Source organism: Theropithecus gelada, chromosome 5 (genome assembly GCF_003255815.1).
Source record: "Theropithecus gelada isolate Dixy chromosome 5, Tgel_1.0, whole genome shotgun sequence".
NCBI lineage: Eukaryota > Metazoa > Chordata > Mammalia > Primates > Cercopithecidae > Theropithecus > Theropithecus gelada.
This window is the reverse complement of record NC_037672.1, coordinates 143,092,477-143,114,125: the sequence shown is the minus strand read 5'-3', so window position 1 is coordinate 143,114,125 and position 21,649 is coordinate 143,092,477. Positions and strand designations below refer to the sequence as shown.

Genomic DNA, 21,649 nt, shown 5'->3' with positions numbered 1-21,649 from the left:
CAAGGAGAACTGTCAAAACCACAATCATAATGGGAGTCTCATACTGCTCAGACCTCACAGGACAAGTAACCAAAAATCTATAACATTACAATGAATTTGAATCACAAATAATTAACAAGCTAGCCAAGACACAGAAACTACACATGCTTTCCAAATCCCCACAGAACATTTATAAATTTTATTATGTATCAGACCATGAAAAAAATTTCAGTAAACTCCAAATATTATATATAGCCACATTCTCTGATCATTATGCAAGAAAACTAGATGTTAAGAACAAAATATGTCAAAAGTAAATCTAACTACATGGTAGAAAAGATTATTTTAATAATTCTTTTTTAAAAAAGAACTATTCAGAATGAGGTACATCTACATGTGTGGCTATGATTGTATCTCCAAATTATATTAAATTAAAACCAGCAGATGATAAAACAGTTTATAAAATAATCTAGTTTTTATATGTTTAAAAGGTTTTTCACATATAAAATTAAATACATAAATAACTGTCCTGGAAGAATGTGTAAGAAAACTGTTGACATTGGCTATCTTAAGAGAGAGGATAAAGGTCAGAGGTAGGGAGAGGAACACTATAGAGAACTTAAGTCATATACAATTAACAAGCTACCCAATATACAAACTACACATTCTTTCCAAATCCCTATTGGATATTTTTAAAGTTTATTATGTACCAGGCCATGAAAAACATTAATAAATTTGAAATACTATATACAGACCACATTCTTTTTTATACTGTTTGAATTTTTCTTCTACCTAAAAAATATAAGATAAAGGACATTTTATAATCTATTGTTTATAAAAAGCAACCTCTAGATAAAAAATACAAATCCTCCAAATTATTAGCAGAACCACATACAAAACAAAAAAGGGTCCAAATAGTGGAGAAACATTTTTAAAGCCATAAAAATAGAAAGCATACTATTTAAAAAATGACAGAAATGTAAATAAGTTAAATCCACCTATGAAAGAAAAAGTTTATAAAGTTGGATCACAAAGAAAATTAAACTCTGTTTGTATATATGAAGAATGCTTAAAAGACAGACATTTACCAAAGGTTGAAAGTTAAAAGATGGGTAAAGTTATACCATGAAAATATAAACAGAAACAAGTCAGGGGTCATGATTTTACTATCAGAAAAAGTGAACTTGGATCAGAAAGGATTAAACAAAACAAAGAAAGGCAGCTTATAATGCTAAAGGGTGTAATTCATTACAAAGATACATATTCATAGATAATTACATAGAAAACTGTATTTTCTGAAACTGATTTCAGAAAAGGTATCTACCAGATTAATTTATTATTTTAAAAATAGACAAAGTTGTGAAAAATCTAACTCAAGACCCCTTAAAAATGTTTCTAGACAGTTTCACATGGCAATTTATGTGAATTTCTAAAGAAAGACGATTCCAATGCACTTGAGACTGTTCACAAAGTATAGAAGAAGGGAAGCGTCCATTTTCTTTAACTGAAATGAGTACAACACAGCACAAGCTAACAAATTGCACCTAAAAGAAAACTATACACTAAATTCACTGATGACTATCCATAAAAATATCATAAATAGATTATTAGTAAACAGAATTCAACAGCATCTTGAAATAATAATACACCATGACTAGGGTTTAAGAATGTAAGAACATTTCAATATTTAGAAATCATTCATGTGATTTTCCAAATTGCTACATATAAGGAGAAAAACCGTATGATTATCTTCACAGATGCTCAAAAGCATTTGGTAAAATTCAAAGATATTCTAGACCAAATTCTTAACAAAACAAGGCTAGAAGGATATTTCTTCAACATGATTTTTTAATCTATATATAGTCATGCGTCACTTAACAACAGGGAAACATTCTGAGAAGTGCGTCATTAAGTGATTTCATCGTTATGCGAACATCATAGAGTGTACTTACACAAACCAAGATGGTATAGCCTTCTATACACCTATGTAATAGGATATAGCCTATTTCTCCTAGGCTGTAAGCCTATACAGCATGTTACTGTACTGAATACTATAGTCGGTTGTAACACAGTGGTAAGGATTTGTGTATCTGAACATATCTAAACATAGTAAAAATACAGTATCATAATACAGTATGGGGCTACCGTTGTGCACCATAAGATTTATTTATTATATATGCTTATTAGAACATACAGTCAGTTGTTGACAGAAATATTTTACAGCACATGGCTATATTTATGCAACAGTAGATAGATAGATAGATGATAGATAGATAGATAGATAGATAGATAGATAGATAGATAGATAATCTTTTCTCAAAAAACAAGAACTAGACTCAATTTGAACTGGACTGTGAACTCTAAGATTTACCAATTGGCTAGGAACCATACTTGAGACATTATCAACCTGTGGCTCCCAACTGATATGGGTCCCACTTGGGGGTCCCTGACAATTGTAAAAAAAAATTCTTTCCGTGGTACCAGGTGCACCCCCAGTACCAACTTTTAGTTGGAAGCCAGGCATTAACTTGCATCCCTCCCCAAAATATGGTAATTTGCACCTAGGGATTGGAGGGATAAGAGATCTTCAAGTGTTTAAGGAAACACCGTCAGTAATGTAATGCATCCCACTGTACCTGGAGTAAGGCCTCTAGCCATCACTGTGGAAACAAGGAGAAAGCCACCTGGCTTCGAAGGTAGATGTGGATAGTTTATGAGATGTGTTTAGCTATTTGGCCTATAACTCTGGGGATCATGGTTGAGGTCAGTACTGGTTGTAGTAGCCTTAACTGTGGTAGCCTCACAGTGGCCTCATAAATGCTGTATGAGGTTATATTGAATGAATTTGCTTCCAGCCTCTATCAGTCAGATTACTCAGATTAACCAATGAAGTGGCATACTGGTGGGGAAAATTCTCCAGAAGTCAATACAGTATAGAAGAAAAGGTGGATATTCTTGGGGAAAAACCCTCTATTGACCTGTTGCATTTCTGACTATCTTTAAAACAGATATTGACTGCCCTTTCTTTCAGACTATCTTTTCAAGGATATTTGTACAACAAACAGCCTTGGAACTTAAACATGTCTCCCTTCAGAGAAAAACGTAGATTTTCTTATAGCCTTGGATGATAAAGGTAATGTATGTCACCTTCTGAAGAAAAGATCACACATGCTTATTGCTGAATATAAAAGATTGAAGTTCCCTAAGCTCAGGGTTTCTCTCCTGCAATGCAACCTACTGCATATACAGGCATCTATCTGGGCCTATCTGAATCTCTCTCATAGGACTTGGGAGCAAGGATAACTGACACAAATATGCTGATGTTCATGCTTCTTGCTTTCTATGAGTAATAAAGTCCTGTGTCTCTGATCTAGGAGTCTCATGTCTTCTGCCAGCAATCATGCTGTGACAAGCCAATGGGTTACCTTGCAAGTAGGGTAAAATCTCAAGGCCTTCATACATCTGGATAATAACAGAAGACAAAAATGGAGTTGTCTAGCCCAATTTACAGAGAAAACTATTTTTAAAATAAAAATACTTTGATTTCTTGTCTAGTAAGAACTTACGTTGTCTTCCTATGCCTTGGGCCTGGAGGAATGTCAAAGTCTTCCCCAAAAGCCGCTCCCCAATACAACCTCCGAGGGCATGTGCCAGTCCAGCCTTTTCCATTCACAGTTTCTAAGATTTCAACAATTTTCCTAGGTTCTGCCTCTGACCCTTCTTGAAGAAGGTCTTCCTTTATTTATTTTTATTAATTTAATTTAATTTAATTTTTGAGATAAGATCTTGCTCTGTTGCCTGGGCTGGAGTGCAGCTCACTGTAGCCTTGATCTTCCAGGCTCAAGTGATCCTTTCTCAGTCTCACAAGTAGCTGGGACCACAAGCACGCACCAACAAGCCTGACTAATTTTTTATTTTTTATTTTTGTGTAGACAGGGTCCCCCTATGTTGCTCAGTCTGGACTTGAACTCCTGGGCTCATGTGATCCTTTCACCTTGGCCTTCCAAAGTACTGAGATTACAGGCATGAGGCCACTGCACCCAGCCTTCCTTTATTTGATACACGAAATTCCTCCCCAAACTGTCTTGCAAAACTGGTTTCTTCATTTTTCTTCTGGAGATTTCAATAGCCCTGGGTCCCTGGAAATCTAATTCTTGCATCATTCACTCATTTATGTTGTCATTCATTCACCAAATATCTCTAACATCTTACATACTCAACACAAAGTAAGTGTATAATAACCATTTATTGAATGATTAATAAATCATTTAAATCAACACCATCCCTCAAATCAACACTCAAATAAGACACCGCTATAAACTGTGAACAGTGCTATGAAAGAAAAGTACTAAAAAAAAGGACAACATTAACAGCAATAGAGGAAGTGGCATTTAAAGTGGGAACTGCAGGGGGAGTAGGAGTTAACTAGGTACAGGGATGGTGATATATTCCAGGCAGAGAGAAGAGCATTGACTCATTTTTCTTGGTCCTGTGCCTTTTTCCAAGGCATAGTCAATGGCCAGCTAGAAAGCCTTTGCCTTTCAAGAGGCCCTATTTCTTCCTCCTCTTTTCTGAGGTGGACTCTGTTCCTCCTCCCACCATCATCCTGATGGCCTCAGTGGCAGCATCATTTCTTCTGGAGTTGTCTCTGCTTCATCAGCCCCTCCACTGACCGCAAGAGGCTCCCCGTCACAGTAGCTTCAGACAACCACGCACTTGCTCACTGAGGGCAACATCCCACTCCTTGCTTATTTGCATACCCTGAGCCCAGTTACTCACACAACCTTTAATGATTACTGCTTCTATATACATCTCCAGATTCTCATTGATAGCTCATTCCTCAGGCGACTTTAAAGAAATAAGATGCACATTAAGCCTAATGATACAACATGTCTTAAAAAGATGACAGAAACGACAGAACTAGAAAAAATAGAATGCCCACTCCTTATGGGATCATTTGTGAGCTTAGCAAATTCTTACAATACAAATTTACCTGGTGTTTTCCTGAACAAATTAAGTAGAAAGTAAGCCAGACACTAAGAAGAAACACACACACACACACACACACACACACACACAACTCTGGTAGCCAATGTTAGAACTCATTTGTTGTAGTGAATACTGCTACCTTTAATCATATTAAAGTAGTTGCTGCTGCCTCCTCATATAAGTGTCAGCACTGTAAAACGGTACTTACAAACTACTCTATAATAAAGCATAGAAATGTCTATGTTTTAAACATCCTCCTTCATCATTCAGATCAAAAAAGGTATGTGACTTTGAACAGAGGAAATATGTGAGGGACATTAAGCGTGGTATAAGCCCATTTCATGTTCCAGCTTTGGTATGGGGCTGGGTAAAGCATCAATTCTGGTCAATGCCAGCCAAATTTGCTGTCAATAATAAGATAAATCCATGACAGGGTAAGAATTGCTGTCTACTACAGAAAACTGCTTCTTGTTAGTGACATTACTTTGCTGCTCTATGACCTGCTTCTAGGGGTGATGAATAATATGACAAGCTTTTTGTGTGCGTGTCCAATAAAATATATAGCTTCTTGTAGCAAAATGAAACTGGGCATTGAAGCTATGTACAGTACCTAGACTGACATTTTCTTAGCTATTAACTTGAATTAATCCTGATATGATGCTATTTTCATTTGAAAAAAAGGTGCAGATGATTGCTTTATGGAGACCTAATTTCTGAGTGCTTGAGGTATTTTTCAATTCACCCAGACTACCTCTTTCTGAGTTATAAGTTTAACACTAAGTACAGTCACCAATGATTGTTTAATAACCTCTTGCCTGAGGAGTATATGCTTTAAATTCCATAGATCTTTGGTTTCAAAATTGCAAACAAAATAAGAGCCAATGTGAGTAGTTATTGAAGGAAGATTCCATTAAGTATTCTCTGAACATTGATATAAAATGACAACAGCAAGAGAACAACTGTTAAGGAGTATCTGTGGACATAAGGAAATTATTGGTCAAATTGAAAAGAAAATCAGTAAAGCCTCTCCCATTTAAAAAAATAAAAATAAAAAAGACCAGGAAAAAGTTTTTCTTCTTTTTACATTGAATGATTAAGGAGAGCATTTCACAGAATCCAAGAGGAAATGAATCCAGGGATTGAGAGCAGTTGACTGTGACAGGGAGGAAATCCAAACGATGTGTTTTCAGGACTTGCACCTTGCAGAGCGCTGCAATCTATATGCCAGAGAGAGAGGCTGGAAAGGCCTGTACACTGAGTTCTGGGAATCAAAATCCAAACCAAGTGTGCCAAGGGGCTGGATGACCAGGTTTCCATGAACAAAAACATAGTTGCCAAGTTCAGATTAACTTTTTTAAAGAAAAAAGCAGCAAGAAGTTGATCATCGTACACATGACCCAGCCAAGGCAGGGACTAACAAAGTGCTCTACTGGACTCTAGTTCTATAGTATTCTCACTGTATGGCTACCACTGGCAGCAGGCTTACTTATGGGATTAGGAGTCTCTGTATTCTTTTTCTCCACAATCCTACTCATATTCCCACCATAAACCAGGAGCACCCACTTTGAATAAAATGTTACATAGATAAGCAGAGAAAAGGGAACAGAAAGTATGCTGATGATTGGCAGTCTCCTAAAGTACCTTCCTCTAGGTCAAAGCTTTCTATTAGGTTGGTGCAAAAGTAATTATGCTTTTTGCCATTTAAAATAATGGCAAAATCACAATTACTTTTGCACCAACCTAATAGTCCATCTTCCAAGCTGAAATCATCAGGAGTTTCGTTTTCTCCCTTTAACGCTTTAAGCTATTAAAGGTTGTCATCCTCCTTAGTCAAAATGACCAATTCAGTTGTCTGGACAGGCCAGCAAAGCTGCTTCCTGGCTATAATGTCTCCATATGGTGAAGCTTTAGCGTGTCTACCACAACCACAGCCTCTTCTAAAACATCCTTTGCAAAGGTCAGCGTGTCAGCATCATGTGATGTCACAAGCACAGTCAGTGCTGATGGGACCAGTGATGGGTGTTTGTTAGCTTTCTAGAAGTTGTCCAGGGGTCCCTGAGGGAGGACAGCACAAGAGCTCTGCCATAAAAGGACATTGGACAAGAGCGGAGAGTCCAATCAGAAACTCTTTTTGAGAGATTGAATGCAAAGCATTCAGAGAGTCAGCAGGCTGGAGAGGCCAAGACGCACACATGAAGAAGGCGGTAAGCAAAAACTGGGTGGTAGGAGAAGCTATGAGTAAACAGAAACCTGGAGATAAATAGAAGAGATTAAAAATAGTTATTCCATTGTAGTAGTAACAGGAACAGAAACAGAAGCCAAGAGAGGGTAGAGAATTGGTCCCAGCAAAGAAAAACTGAGTGGAGATAAGCAGAATGGAAGACTGGAATCAGGAGCACGGTCAGCTGTTAGAGTCAGTAGATGTTATTATAAGACCTTTCATTGTGTCCCAAATAGCCATAATATTTAATTCTCTGTTGGCTTAGCTTGAGTTATTTTCGCTTTTTGTGAGTTTTCTTACTTTCCTGTGTAATCTTACAATAAGCCCTGTTAACTGAGATAATGGATTATTCTTTATTCTTTGCATCCTGTGAGAGCCTAAGCAACTTCTCAGGTCACCTTGTAAATGGGTCAGAGCAACACATTTGAATGTAAAATACTATCTACAAAATCCAAAGATCCCCAGAGAGTACCATTTTAATAGGTAAGGGCTACAACACATACCAATCCAGCATTCCCTTTAAAGAAGATATTCCAATATCCTGGGACCATCAGATTCCTGGAAACTTTATTAAAGGGGTAGGCTCCTTCTTATGCTTTTATAGGATATATCTCTTTTCCTCTTACAGACATGTATCTTACCATGGCATCGAGAGTAGCTCTTAGTTTCTGCTCTTCAACTCTTGTCAGCATGATATCATCAATTTAGTGTACCTATGATCCAATGATGTTTTAGGTGATGATGGGATGTTCAAGGCACTTATCGCCTGTGTTGTGGTATAAAGTCTGAGATTTGATATAACTCTGAGACAAAATAATAAAGGTATTCTACTGTTCCTACCAGGTGAAAGCAAACTTGACTGTTTTCTCTGGTTAAAGGGATATATAGCAGGGGTCAGCAAAGTAGAGTCTGAAGGTGAAATCTGCCTTGCTGCCTTTTATAATTTTTATTAATAGACTTGCATTTTTAAAGTAGTTTTACAGAAAAATTGAGCAGACAGCATGGTGGGTTTCCAATATACCCACAATTTCTCCTGTTATTAACATCTTATATTAGCATGGCACATTTGTTACAATTAACATGTATTGATAGACTATTACTAAATAATCCTTTTTATATTCAACGTTCTACTGGCAAGGCTGAGAATTCAACAGATCAAAGCAAAATTCAGAATTAACCATTGCATTTGGTTTGCAGCTATTTTGGCCCTGCTGCAAGAGATTATTTTAGAATAGTTATATATGATTCCTTTTTTTTCATAACTGTGCCTTGGGCTGAGAATTTAGTGATTTGAGTTTGTTATTTTCTCTATTTAAGCCTCTCCTGATTGTTCGTATTAACCATACCACCCCGCAGTCCTTGTGTGACCCTTTCCATCCGTTCTGTTCAGACTTCCTTAATTTTGACCAGATGTCCTTTTTCTGTTCCAGGATGGCATCGAGGATACCACATTACATTTATTTGTCATATTTCCTTAGGCTACTTTGACTGTGAAATTTTCTCAGATTTTCCTTGTTTTTGATGACCTTGGCAGTTGTCTTTTTGCTTTTGTTTTTGAGACACGGTTTTACCGTGTTGCCTAGTCTGATCTTGAACTCCTGGGATCAAGTCTTCCCCTTGCCTCAGATCCCCAAGTAGCTGGGAATACAGGAGCTCACCACTGCACCAAGTTCACCTTGGCAGTTTTGAGTAGTGGTCAGGTATGTTGCACAATCTTCCTCTATTGGAGTTTTTCTGATGATTTTCTCACAATTTGAACAGTGTTATGGATTTTTGGGAAAATATCACAAATTTAAAGGGCCCTTTTCACCACATCATATCAAGGGTATATATTAACAACATGATGTATGACTATTGATATTGACTTCAAACACCTGGCTGAAATAGTGCATGTCAGGTTTCTCCACTGTAAAGTTACTTATTTCTGCCTCTCCTTACTGTATTCTTAGGAGAGAAGTCACTACGCACAGCCCACACTTGAGTGGGGAGTTATGCTCTCCCTCATTTAAGACAGAGTATCTATGTGTTATATTTGGAATTCTTCTGCGTGAGAGATTGTCTCTTCTTCTCACTTGTTAGTTTATTAAATCTTGTATTTGTATCAGTATGGAATCATGGATCTTTACACTTTGAGCTATAATCCAATGCTACTTTATTTTATTGCTCAAATTGTCTCAGCTTTGGCCATGAAGAGCTCTTTTGGTTGGCTCCTGTGCCTCTTTGAAATACCCCCATCGACGTGTGTGTGTGTGTGTTCGGTGGTGGTGGGCTTTTCTTAGTTTTTTGTTTTGTTTTGCTTTTTGTTATTTGTGAGAACATCCTTACTTTTTGGTTTAATAAGATGCTCTGGGCTCATGTGGTATATTTCTCACCCTAGTCCTAGAATCAGTCATTTCTCCAAGGATCCCTAGTTCCTTTGATTGGAGAATGATATTAGAAACCAGGATCTGAGCACTGGATGTGCTTGTTGCTACTGGGGCACTTGCTGCCCATTTTGTGAATAAAATTTAATTAGAACACAGCCACACCCATTTGTTTATGCATGATCTATGGCTTCTTCCATATTGCAATGGCAGAGTTGGGTAGATACGACAGATGCCTTGTGGTCTGCAGAACCTTTCATTACACTATCTGGCTTCATACCAAAGGAAAAAGAGTCTGCCAATCCTTGGGATAGAAAAAAAAAATAAACAAAAGTAGTGACTGCACATATAGGCTCTAATGATTTTCTTTAGTAAGGAGACTTCATCAGGAGTAGAAGCTGCAGCTACAGTCATCAGCTGATTAAGTTTACAATAATCCACTCTGCTAAGATCCATCCAGGTCCTGCCCTAGTCAAATCAGAAAGCTATATTGGGATACAAAGCTACTATATGCTTCCAACACTTAATTTATCACTAATCTTTGCAGTTTCCTCATGAATTTTTTAGATTGGCTTGACTAATTCTTTGGGAAGAACCTAGTGAAAGCCCTGGTATACCACTGCCCCTTCCCAAGATCAAGATAAATTCTTCTCCATTTAAATATATGTTCTCACCCTCCTTGACTAGCACCCCATAATCCATTACCCAATCATATTCCACAGATATTTTTGCTAACATAAAGTAGGAAAAAATTATTCTTTTTTTTAAGAAAGTCTTTTCCTTTGATATTTGACTTTGTAACTGCCCCACCACCACCATACACACAGGCATGTTGGCATTTTAATTATGGCACTGTGGAAAATGAAGGATGTTGGGAATGTGGAAGTAAAGAATTGACATGTCCTTGTAGAGTAAGTCCTCAGAGAGGTTCTTACAGGGTTTTCAAATAAGACAAGAACAGCCTCTTCACAGTTGATGCTCATCAGGACATAGACAGACTTTTTCCACTTTACGCTGTTAAAATTCACCAGAATTTGCAAAGACTAGCTTCTTTGTAGGGATTCATGAACTGTGACCTATGGACATATGTTCCTCTGTGACCCTCAGAGGGGCAGCAGCAATTGGAGGATCAAAACCTTACAAGGCCGCTGAATCCTTCCATATATCCCCATTTCAGTGATCAGGGTTCCACATTTTTATGTTCAATGTTCTACTGACAAGCCTGAGAATTCAACAGATCAAAGCAAAATTCAGAATTAACCATTGCATTTGGTTTGCAGCTATTTTGGCCCTGCTGCAAGAGATTATTTTAGCATAGTTATATATGATTCCCTTTTTTTCTAACTGTGCCTTGGGCTGAGAATTTAGTGATTTGAGTTTGTTATTTTCTTTATTTAAGCTACTCCTGACTGTGAGTATTAATTACTTCACCCCATAGCCTTCTTGTGTAACTCTTTCCACCTATGCTATTCAGTGGCAGTGGCTACTCAGAACCCGAAAACGCCATTGTCTTACCCCTGTATGTCATAGACTAACAAATTCTCATTCTTAAATACTACTACTGAAATTTTACTGCCCTCATCCCCAAATTTCCCAACAATTACTCCCAGAATCCCTCCTTCTCCCCCTTCCCTGAGATGTTGGAATCTTTCCTGGTTCTTATTTCTGAACTAGTCAGGAATATTAGACATAAATTGATTGTTTTCATTAGGTTATACTAAACCTAGAATAGGCGTGTGGCTTTCAAAAGAGACCCCCAAATACAGTGGTTCAACCAATATAGGCTTATTTCTCTCTCACATAACAACCCACAAGAACACAGACTTGCAAACATAGAAAGGTGGTTCTGCTCCATAAAACCATCCAGAGAGCCTTGTTCCATCTTTCTAGGTGCCTGTAATCTCCTCAAATGTTGCTCTTATTCACTGAAGCAAGCTGACTCCCCAGTACCATATACATACTGAGCCCAGAAGAGGGGAGAAAAGAGGAAGGAGTGTGCAAGGGAGTTCCTTTTGAATAAGTGATTTGGAGATTAGACACATCACTTCTGCTCACATTTCCCTGATGAGAATTTAGTCACATGGCCATGCCTGGCCACAAGGAAGGTTGGAAAATTTAGTCTCTAAAATTACAGCAATTATTTCCTCTTTTCCTTTTAGTAACAGAGCCTCCTGCTTTCACCAAACCTAACAATGATCAGCCACACTGACTCTGACTGAGTTAAGTAGAAAATAAGTTTATTAAAAGATGGCCAAGCGGCTCACAGAGACGCCAGGAAGTTTTGAGAAGGTTCAGAAAACAGGTAGAAGAAGAGAGACTCTAGGAATCTAGAACCCAAGTACAAATCATGCCACAAGAACGTGAGCAATGGGCACTGCTGCTGATAGCACTAGACACTGGACATCAGAGCTTATACTTGCCACCAGCATAGGAAACAGGTGAATGTTACTTTATAGGGCAAAGGGGACTTTGCACATGTAATCTTGGAAGAGTATCCCGGATTACTTAGGGCCCAGTGTAACCACAAAGGTCCTTATAAGAGGTATGCAGGCGATCAGAGGGGGAAGTAGGAGAGGTGATGACAGAAGCAGAAATTGAAGTGATGCAGCCACAGGCCAAGGAATGCCGGCAGTCACTAGAAGCTGAAAAGGGCAGGCCCCAGCTCTCCTGAAGCTCTTAGAGGAACCAATCCTGTCACTTCCTTGATTTTAGCACTAAGATTCATGTCAGACTTCTGACCTCCAGAATTGTAAGATAATAGATTTGTGTTCCTCACCACAATCAAGCTAATGAACATTTCCATCACCTCACATAGTTACCATTCTTTTTTATTTCTTATTTTTATTTTTTTGGTATGGTGAAGACCCTTGGGATCTACCCTCTTAGCAAATTACAGATATATAGTACAATATGGTCATTGTGTTGTTTTCAGCTTCAAAGTGTTGGGTAATCTGTTACAGCAGCGATAGAAAAATGAACACAGCAGCTTTTGCCTGGAGATTCTCCATTGGCCAAGCCAAGATTGTCTCAGAATTCTGCTGCAGTCTGAGGCTCTTCCCACCATTCTTTGCTTCTCTTTCTCCTTTTACAGTTGTTAGACCTGTCTCCCAATCTAATGTCTCTCTCCACCAATTCCCACTCCCTTCCTCTTTATCCTCCAGAGCCATTTTCCCTAATGAATTTCTTTCCCTAATAAACCTCGAATCCCATCTTGGCATCTGCTTCTTGGATGTTCTCAACTAAATAATGCTACCAACCCTACTCTCTCTCCTGCCCCAGGAAACTGGAGGATTTAGCTGCCTTCCACCCCAACACCCCACTCCTCAGAATAGACTCTCCACCACTCCTCTTCATCGATTCACTAACTTCCAATGCAAAGTCCTGGGGAGGTGCCTAATTGGCCAACCCTACGTCACATGCCCCCTCTCCAGGGCAGGAGGCTGGAAATACAAGTCTCTGGCCTATTTGACCAACATAGTGGAGGTCTCTAACCCTCATGGAGACTCATACAGTGAGGACACCCCTAAACATAAAAAGTGGATTCATGTGCTGCCAGGTATCCCCAATGTCTATGACAATATCCCTGCCTCAAATAATGTGAATCCCATCCTGTGTGACCAAGAAACACGTAGTCTTCTTTCGCAAGAATTTTCGAGGATTTGTCAGGGAATGCTTATACCAGCTCCGTGCTTCCTCTTGTCATCTCCTGACCTTACCTCTTTGTTAATCGGTTGCCCCATGTGGACACCAAGTGCTCTCTTTATTCCAACAACATTGCTGACACCAGCCATAGAGAGTGACAAAACTTTTTTTTTTTTTTGAGACCAGCCATAGAGAGTGACAAAACTTTTTTTTTTTTTTTTTTTGAGACGGAGTCTGGCTCTGTCGCCCAGGCTGGAGTGCAGTGGCCGGATCTCAGCTCACTGCAAGCTCCACCTCCCGGGTTTATGCGAGAGTGACAAAACTTTACTGAGAGTTTGAGAATAACATGAGGAGTCATACCACGTGCCTTAGTCCATTTTGCATTGTTATCAAGAAATGCCTGAGACTGGGTAACTTATAGAGAAAAAAGATTTATTTGGGTTACTATTCTGATGGGCTGGAAGGTTCAAGATTAGGCATCTGCCATTAGGACCCTGGGCTCCTTCCACTCACAGCACCACAGGAAGGAAGCTGGTGCATGCAGAGATCATATGGGGAGGAAGGAAGAGAGAGATGAGGGTGCTGGGCTCTTTGTAACAACCAGCTGGATCGGGAACCAATGAGATGAGAACTCGCTTACCCCTGAGGGAGAGTATTAATCAGTTCATATGGGATCTTCCCCCATGACCCAAACACCTCTCATGAAGTCCCACCTCTAACACTGGGCCCGAATTTCAACATGAGGTTTTTTGGGGTACAAACATCCAAACCACAGCACCACCAAAAGGGAAATACAAAATTCTGTATCATTGCTCCTAAAGCAGATTGGTCATAACCCCATCAAAGGAATCCCTTGCAATTAAACTCTGCTCTTAACCTCCTGCCTGCCACTATGGTGCTAAAGTCCTTTTCTCCTCCTCTCCATGAGCCCCCTGTTTTATCACCACTCTGCCCATCTCCACTCTTCCCTGGCCTGCTTCTTTTCTGAGGAAGCCATAAAATCTATTAGAGAAAAAAAAAATCTCTAATGAGCAGCTTAGCTTTGCTCCATCTTAATCTGTTTCTTCCAGAATAGAAGCATGGCCCTATCATTGTTTAACTAAAGAGCTTATATCAGTGTTTTTCCAATCGAAAGGATAGTCTCCCTGAAAATGAATTCTGTCTCAATCGCTAGAGTCAGAGGTGCAAATTCTAGGTAGATTTAAAAATACCAGTGTCCCTAGGGTGGTTAATTTTAGGTGCCAACTTGACTGTATTAAGGAATACTTAGAGAACTAGTAAAGCATTCTTTCTGGGTGTGTGTGTGAGATGGTTTCCAGAGGAGACTGGCAGGTGTGTCAGTAAACTGACTGGGGAAGACCTGTCCTCAATGTGGGGGCATCATCCAAATGGCTGGGGGCACAGGTAAGAACAAAAAAGGCAACAACAGCACAAACACAAAAAGATTCTCTCTCTCTCTCTCCTGGAGCAGGGACACTCTTCTCCTCCCACCCTCGGACTCCAGGCTCTATGACCTTCAAACTCCAGGACTTACACCAGCCGCCCCTGGGCACTCAGGACTTCTGTCTCAGACTGACAGTTGCAGGACAGTGCAGCATTTTATTTTAAAGATACTCTACAATGTATGTGGCCAGTCCTGCTGCAGGTGCGGTTTTAAGTCTTTGGAATTTGACCTTCCAGTCCAAGATCATTACAGCCATAGGCGGAGGCTCCCGCAGGGAAAAGAGCATTTCCTGAGATGCTGGCACTAAATGAAGGGCCCGGCTCTCCAGTTCAGCCCTTGCCTCCTTCCCGACACATAAAGTTCAAGAGCCATGGTCCTGGGTGCACGGGAACAGCCCCATCACCCTTCTCCCTCTGGGCAATCCAGGAGCAGCGGTGCAAGCGTCCGTTTCTTCTCCTCTGGCTCCTGGACCTCGGCCACCTCTGCTCAGGCAGGGGCCAGGGGCCCAGGCGTCCTCCTCTGGCGACCAGCTCTGACCTCAGCCCTGGTCTGCCCTTCTTCCTCCTCCTCTTCCTCCCAAGGCCTGGGCTCAGGTCCCTTTTCTCACCTTTCCCTTTCTTGCATTGCAACCGCAATTTGAGAAAACCCTTCTTGATCTTCCTCTCTCACCTCCTTTCAAACACATGCCTGCAGGCTTTTTCCCAATCTCATCCTCAGGGCAGATATGCTCCCTTGATTCTGAGGTCCTTGAACTTGCCCTGAAGCCACACTGCCCGCATCCCAGGGTCTCCAGCTTGCAGATGGACTGTGGTGGGACTTCTCAGCCACCAAGGTCATGTGAGCCAATTCCCCTAATACATCCCCTCTCATCTATCTGTATCTGTAGAGATACCGATATCAGTATAGATATAGCTCCTATTGGTTCTGTGTCCCCAGACAGCCCTGACGAACACAGTTCCTGAACCCACCTTACACTGCTCCACTCCACTCCCAGACAAACACACACATAGAGGTAGGTAGGTAAATACATAGATCAATAGATTTACATGAATTGTGAGCATCACACCTGAAGAGAACTCCCGATTTCCACATTGTGTTGCCACAGCACTCCTACTTCCCACATCTGCCTCCAAGATCTGCTTACAGGTCAGGCGACCCACCATGCAGCCACACTCCTTGCCGAGGACGACAGTTTCAGGGACACTGTGCCTTCCAGCTACCCCGCTGCCCTGCTGCAGCCATGGGAATGTGGTGTTTCAGGAGTCCTCATGGTGTTCCTCATGCTGACCCTGCTGGGCTCCAGCCATCTCACCGGATCCAGTGGCTTGGGAGTTTGGGTTCATAAGGATTTGAGCTCTGCTAACATCCCTGACAGGAAAGAAGCAGACAGAGTAGCTTTTAGGGACAAACCATTCCAAGGAGAAGGAACACTTCACAAACCATTCCAAGGAGAAGGATCACCACCCCTGCAGTGTCTCTTCCCCATTTCACCTCTACCATAGACATAGACAAAGCATCACCCAAAAAGGGAGAGGGAAATATGACTCGGAATTCTTCAGAGGTGAGTGGAGTTAAGAACCTGACCTGGATTCTTCTCTTTTACAAAGCAAAACTAACTAAATACATAAACATTTAAATTTATTTTCCTTTCTTCCTTGGTCCAGTGAAGACTGGACTCTTCAAAGTGGACTTTGGTAAAAACAAAAGAAAAAGTTAAAAAAAAATTAAATCTCTAAAGGCTAAATTTACACTGTAGAGATTTTTAATAAGTAAATTCTGGTAACAAGTTGGTTGACTCAAGCTAGGATTCTTTTTCTTCCACTTCTGCTTTCTTATTGTTGTTTTTGGTTTTATGTTTGAATTTGTTTACTGTCACATACAGGATTTCTCCTCCTTTCATTTATTTCCACCAGTAGACCTGCACCAATACAAAACTGTGCCCTGCTAATAATAATAGCTGCTGTTTATTGATTATTTACCACATCCAGGTACTTCATGTAAGAATGCTATACTGTAGCTAATTAAAATAATCACAGAAAAATATCAATAGGTAACTTCGGTTATTATTTTCTAGATGCTAGCTTTTATTCTTGTTTCATCTTTACCATCATCCTACGAGGATAGGTGGTATTATCACCATTTTACAGATGAGAAAAGTGAAGTAAATACTATTAATTTCATTTAGAAGATAAGTAGATGAGGCTTAATCACACAGTTATTAAGTGGCCAAGACTACATTTGAATCAAGGTATGTGATTTTTTTTTTTTTTTTTTTTTTTTTGAGACGGGGTCTCGCTCTGTCACCCAGGCTGGAGTGCAGTGACCGGATCTCGGCTCACTGCAAGCTCCGCCTCCCGGGTTCACGCCATTCTCCTGCCTCAGCCTCCCGAGTAGCTGGGACTACAGGCGCCCGCCACCTCGCCCGGCTAGTTTTTTGTATTTTTTAGTAGAGACGGGGTTTCACCGGGTTCGCCAAGATGGTCTCGATCTCCTGACCTTGTGATCCGCCCGTCTCGGCCTCCCAAAGTGCTGGGATTACAGGCTTGAGCCACCGCGCACGGCATAAGGTATGTGATTTTTAAAATTCACCTTTTTTTTAAAGCATTCTACTTCACCTAACAAGTTAATACACCAGATAACTCCTTCTCTTTACAATTAGACTGTGTCTGTGTCTGGGATCAGTTGCAAAGCAGAAGTATAACATGACTAAGGCCACCATTGGGTTAGGACACTCCCATCCAAGGTCAGGTTCTTAACTTCACTTACCTCTGAAGACTTATGATTAGTTTTTTCCTCTCCCATTTTTTTGGTAGCCCTTTCTCTTCTTTTCTGTGGAAAAATTTGTAACTTACCAGAACAGTTCACAATATGACAACATTGTAGTGGCGACATCATGGAGACAGAAGGAGGAAGAACGGCAACCCTTGGACTCCTGGGGATGTGGGAGCTCCTTGACCACATGTGGTACCTCTCTTCCCTGATCCCAGATTGAGAGTTGTACTAGCCTGGCATGCAGACAGCAGCTTTCGAATCAGATCTGCCTTCCGGTGGCTTCCCACCTAGGAGCCATGGGACCTTTGTGAAGTCACCAATTGTGCTGTGGATGCTTCATTTGTGAAGGAGAACAGAACTGCCTTGTAAGTTGCAATATGCATTAGAAATAGCGAATAAAGAGTACCGAACCCATAGGAGGCCTGTGATAAATGGGAGTTTTTATTATAGACTGCCTTTCCTGCTCCTGTTTTGCTTCATCTTTGTGTTAAGGTGAAATTACAGATGGTGCTAATAAAACATACCAATAATTTGAATTCACTTTTGTGAATGCTTTAAACATCATAGTCATTGAGAAGGTGATCTGGCTGATTGTTCTTTAAATTTTCAGTTTGGGCTGGAGCTTTGTATAATAACAAGAGGGTATTGGAAAAGGTGAGTTGCCAATAGCCTCCCCACACCCACAACAGACATGTCATTAGATGGAATGTAATGGACTTTGGCCAGTTGTTCTCTACCCTAGCTCTGAATTAGTGGCTCTGGCAAGAATGGACATATGAGCCTAAATACAGAGCTTGTTGTGATACTTTTGGCTTTCCTTGTCATTATTTCTTCCTCTAAATTCAACAAATCATTACTTCCTCTTTTATTATGTTTTAGTATGAGTGATTTAATACCACAGATATTCAAAATAAGCATCTGGGAGACACTGGATTATGAGGTGATCATACATTGTTTCTTTAATTCTCAGAACAACACAATAAGATAGGGACCCTGTCCCAGAGATGACTACATTGAAGTTCAGAGAGTTTAAGTAACTTGCCCAAAGTCACATCGCTAGTGAAGAGCAGAACCAGGATTCAAGCCTAGGCCTGCCTATTTTCAAAGTTTATGGAAGGAATTAAAACATTTCTTAGTCTAATTTTCTTGGGGTTTTGTTTTGCTTTGTTTTGTTTTGTTTGGCTTACTTTCTTCATCAGCCTAATACCTGCTTCACATCTAAGTGAAGCTTTCACCTCTGCCTGGAAGTCTTCCCCATCCCTGTAGGCTAAGTCAGGTGGCCTTCTCCCAGCCCCCATAGCATCCAGCACCCATAGCATCCAGCACAGAAGCTGATCACGGACTTACCCCACAGTGAAGACTGTGGGCACAGTCCTGTCGGCCCCTTCCTCCTAGACTGCAGCCTCAGGCAGCATTCTTTGCTTCCACAACACTTGCTGCTTAGCAGGGGCTCAGGGCAAATGTGTGGACTTGAACTGCCAAATGGAAGCCATAGGTCAATATTATAACTAAACCCCAGTGCTAAAGTGAAAACTTCAGGCCGGGCGCGGTGGCTCAAGCCTGTAATCCCAGCACTTTGGGAGGCTGAGACGGGTGGATCACGAGGTCAGGAGATCGAGACCATCCTGGCTAACACGGTGAAACCCCGTCTCTACTAAAAATACAAAAAACTAGCCGGGCGAGGTGGCGGGTGCCTGTAGTCCCAGCTACTCGGGAGGCTGAGGCAGGAGAATGGCGTAAACCCGGGAGGCGGAGCTTGCAGTGAGCTGAGATCCGGCCACTGCACTCCAGCCCGGGCTACAGAGCAAAACTCCGTCTCAAAAAAAAAAAAAAAAAAGAAAACTTCAGGATGCAGATAGACCAGTAATTCCCAAATGTGTTCGCTGAGGAGTGTGTGTGTGTGTGTGTGTGTGAAGAGACTGTATACCACTGGCTTTTTCTCTCCTAGCATACTTTCACTCCTGATATCACTAGGCCTATGGAGTGTTCATTTTCCTCCCTGAACATTAGACATCTCTCTGCTCCCTTTAAATAAAATTCCTCATTTTACCTCTCTTCTTCTTTTATTTCCTTTGCTTCAGACAAAATATGAGCCCTTACCTCACCATAATTAACCTCACAATGGGCTACCGTTTGTTTCGTATTGGAGACCATAAGATGGATCAGATAATAGTTGAATACTTTTGGACTATAATTTCCAATATTATTCCAATAAGGTAGGAATATTATTCCAATATTGTCTAATATTTTCCCAATATTATTATTGGAAAATACTAGCATAGCTACGATATAGAATATTTACCATGTGACAAGGACCATTTCAAGCACTTTACTTACATTAACTCATTTAATCTTCACAACAACTTTATGAGGTTAATACTATTAGTATCAACATTTTACAGATGAGAAAACTGAGGTACAGATGGGAGACATAACTTGCTCAAGTTCACACAGCAATTAAGTGGTCAAGTCCAACAGCAAAACCAGGCAGGCTGGCTCCAGAGCTCACGATAGCCCACCACTGCTTTCCACCATCACTACAGAGTCCATGAGGATACTCACCTTATGCCAGTTGCCTAAGTTGAAAATTATAGAATCTTCAAATTGGAAGAGACCTTATCGTCCAAGATTTCACCTTTCTACTCACTGCAAAATCCCTTCTGGAACTTTCCAGAATGATGAATTTTCATCAGCTCTGCTTGAGTACTCCCAGTGACTGGGAAAAAAAAACACTGTAATATGGATATGAAATATAAACTGTTCATGGATAAATTATTGCATAATAAAAACATGCCTAATGGCGATACTCCCCTAATATCTTCATTTGGTAATTATTTTTATTTGCAAACTTGTTTTGATAGAACTGTTTCTTTTAAAAAAGTTTTAGTATAATTTGTCTTGAGATACTTACATTTTCCTTTTACATCTCCTTATTAATGGGCTTATTTTCAAGGAGGAAAGTACAGCAAAGGTAAAAGAAAAAACTTATTTTCTCATGTTGTTTTGGGGTAAAAAATAAAGGCTAACAGTGGGTGAGTGATCTTTTTAATATTTTAGTTAATTTCCCACATATACTTTTAAAAGCTACTGTTTTCTCCTACTATTAAACAATCTATTTGAAATGAACTACTGGAAAAGTTAGGACATCATAATTCATGTTAAATAGAATGATTTATTTTATATTTAATCCCTAATTAAGATGAAAATATCAATTGCAGCTGTTCATTAGGTATGTTCTTAGTTTGTGTTTGGGCCACAGCAGGGGAAGAAAACCCAGAATTTCGTAATTGTAAAGAGATGTCTAAATGCTATGTTACACAAAACTTGCAAGTATGGCATTGCGGGAGACAACCACAGTGTCACAGCTGACATTTGGGTTCTGGAGTCAGACTGCCCAGGTTTAAAGCCCTTCAGTCCCCATCTTGATACAATGTTAAAAACATGCAATGTTTTTAGCATAATGCCTAGCACTTTAGATGCCCAGTGAAATACTGATATTATTTTTCCTTGTCCATTGAGATCTGTTTTGAAGTATAGGCAAAGCTTGGTACTGAGAATGAAGAATCAGCATCAAAGTCTTATAGTTCATCGTTTTAAAACTGTTTTCTCCAATTTATCCAAAAATAAAATTGAGGGAGTAAGATAGCCCATGGTTAACATATCAAAGCACCAATAGACAGATTAGAGACTAAGAAGGTACATGAGCACTACAGGCTAAGATGTGGCCAGGATGCATGTCAGGTAAAAAGGGATACCCAGAGATCCAGTCTTGGAGGCATCAAGTGAGCAGAAGCAAAAGGATTTCCCAGGCCAAAGGAACCTTGAATTGAGCAAGCTCTTTACAAGTCCTTCCTTGTAAGGAAGGAACAGCCCTGGGCCAGGCTTCCACGGACCTCCGTTTTAGTCCTGGGTCTGCCTTCTGTCACATTTCAGGAAGTCCATTTAAATTTTCTGAGCCTCAGCAACATTTTTTTTTTTCCTGCCTACCTTAGGGTTATTGAGACACTGTGTGGGAAAGGCCATTGAAACCAAGTTTCAGAGCACTATCTATAAAAACACCACATTTATCACTAATAATCCCATCTTCTAATATAATTACAGACTTCCCAGGGTTTAGCAACCTGGGCCTGGAAGGCAGGCAAAGGTAATTGGCCCCATGTAATAAAAACAGGCACAAACTTTCTTTTCTTACCTCACAAGTCTAGCTTAGGACTGGACACTCAGCAAACGCTAACAAAG

General features: G+C 40.2%; 1 long non-coding RNA gene across 2 annotated transcripts; it reads left to right on the top strand.

The window, feature by feature from the left end:
- The first annotated feature begins 7,004 nt into the window (after positions 1 to 7,004).
- LOC112625101 lies at positions 7,005 to 20,225 on the top strand. 2 transcript variants are annotated; one of them, XR_003119522.1, is made up of 6 exons: positions 7,005 to 7,172; positions 14,666 to 14,839; positions 15,356 to 15,470; positions 17,626 to 17,775; positions 17,903 to 18,064; positions 19,813 to 20,225. It is a non-coding gene; the product is annotated as an uncharacterized LOC112625101 (long non-coding RNA). The 2 variants fall into 2 exon arrangements; XR_003119521.1 differs by having other exon boundaries at positions 14,666 to 15,470.
- Positions 20,226 to 21,649: the final 1,424 nt, after the last annotated feature.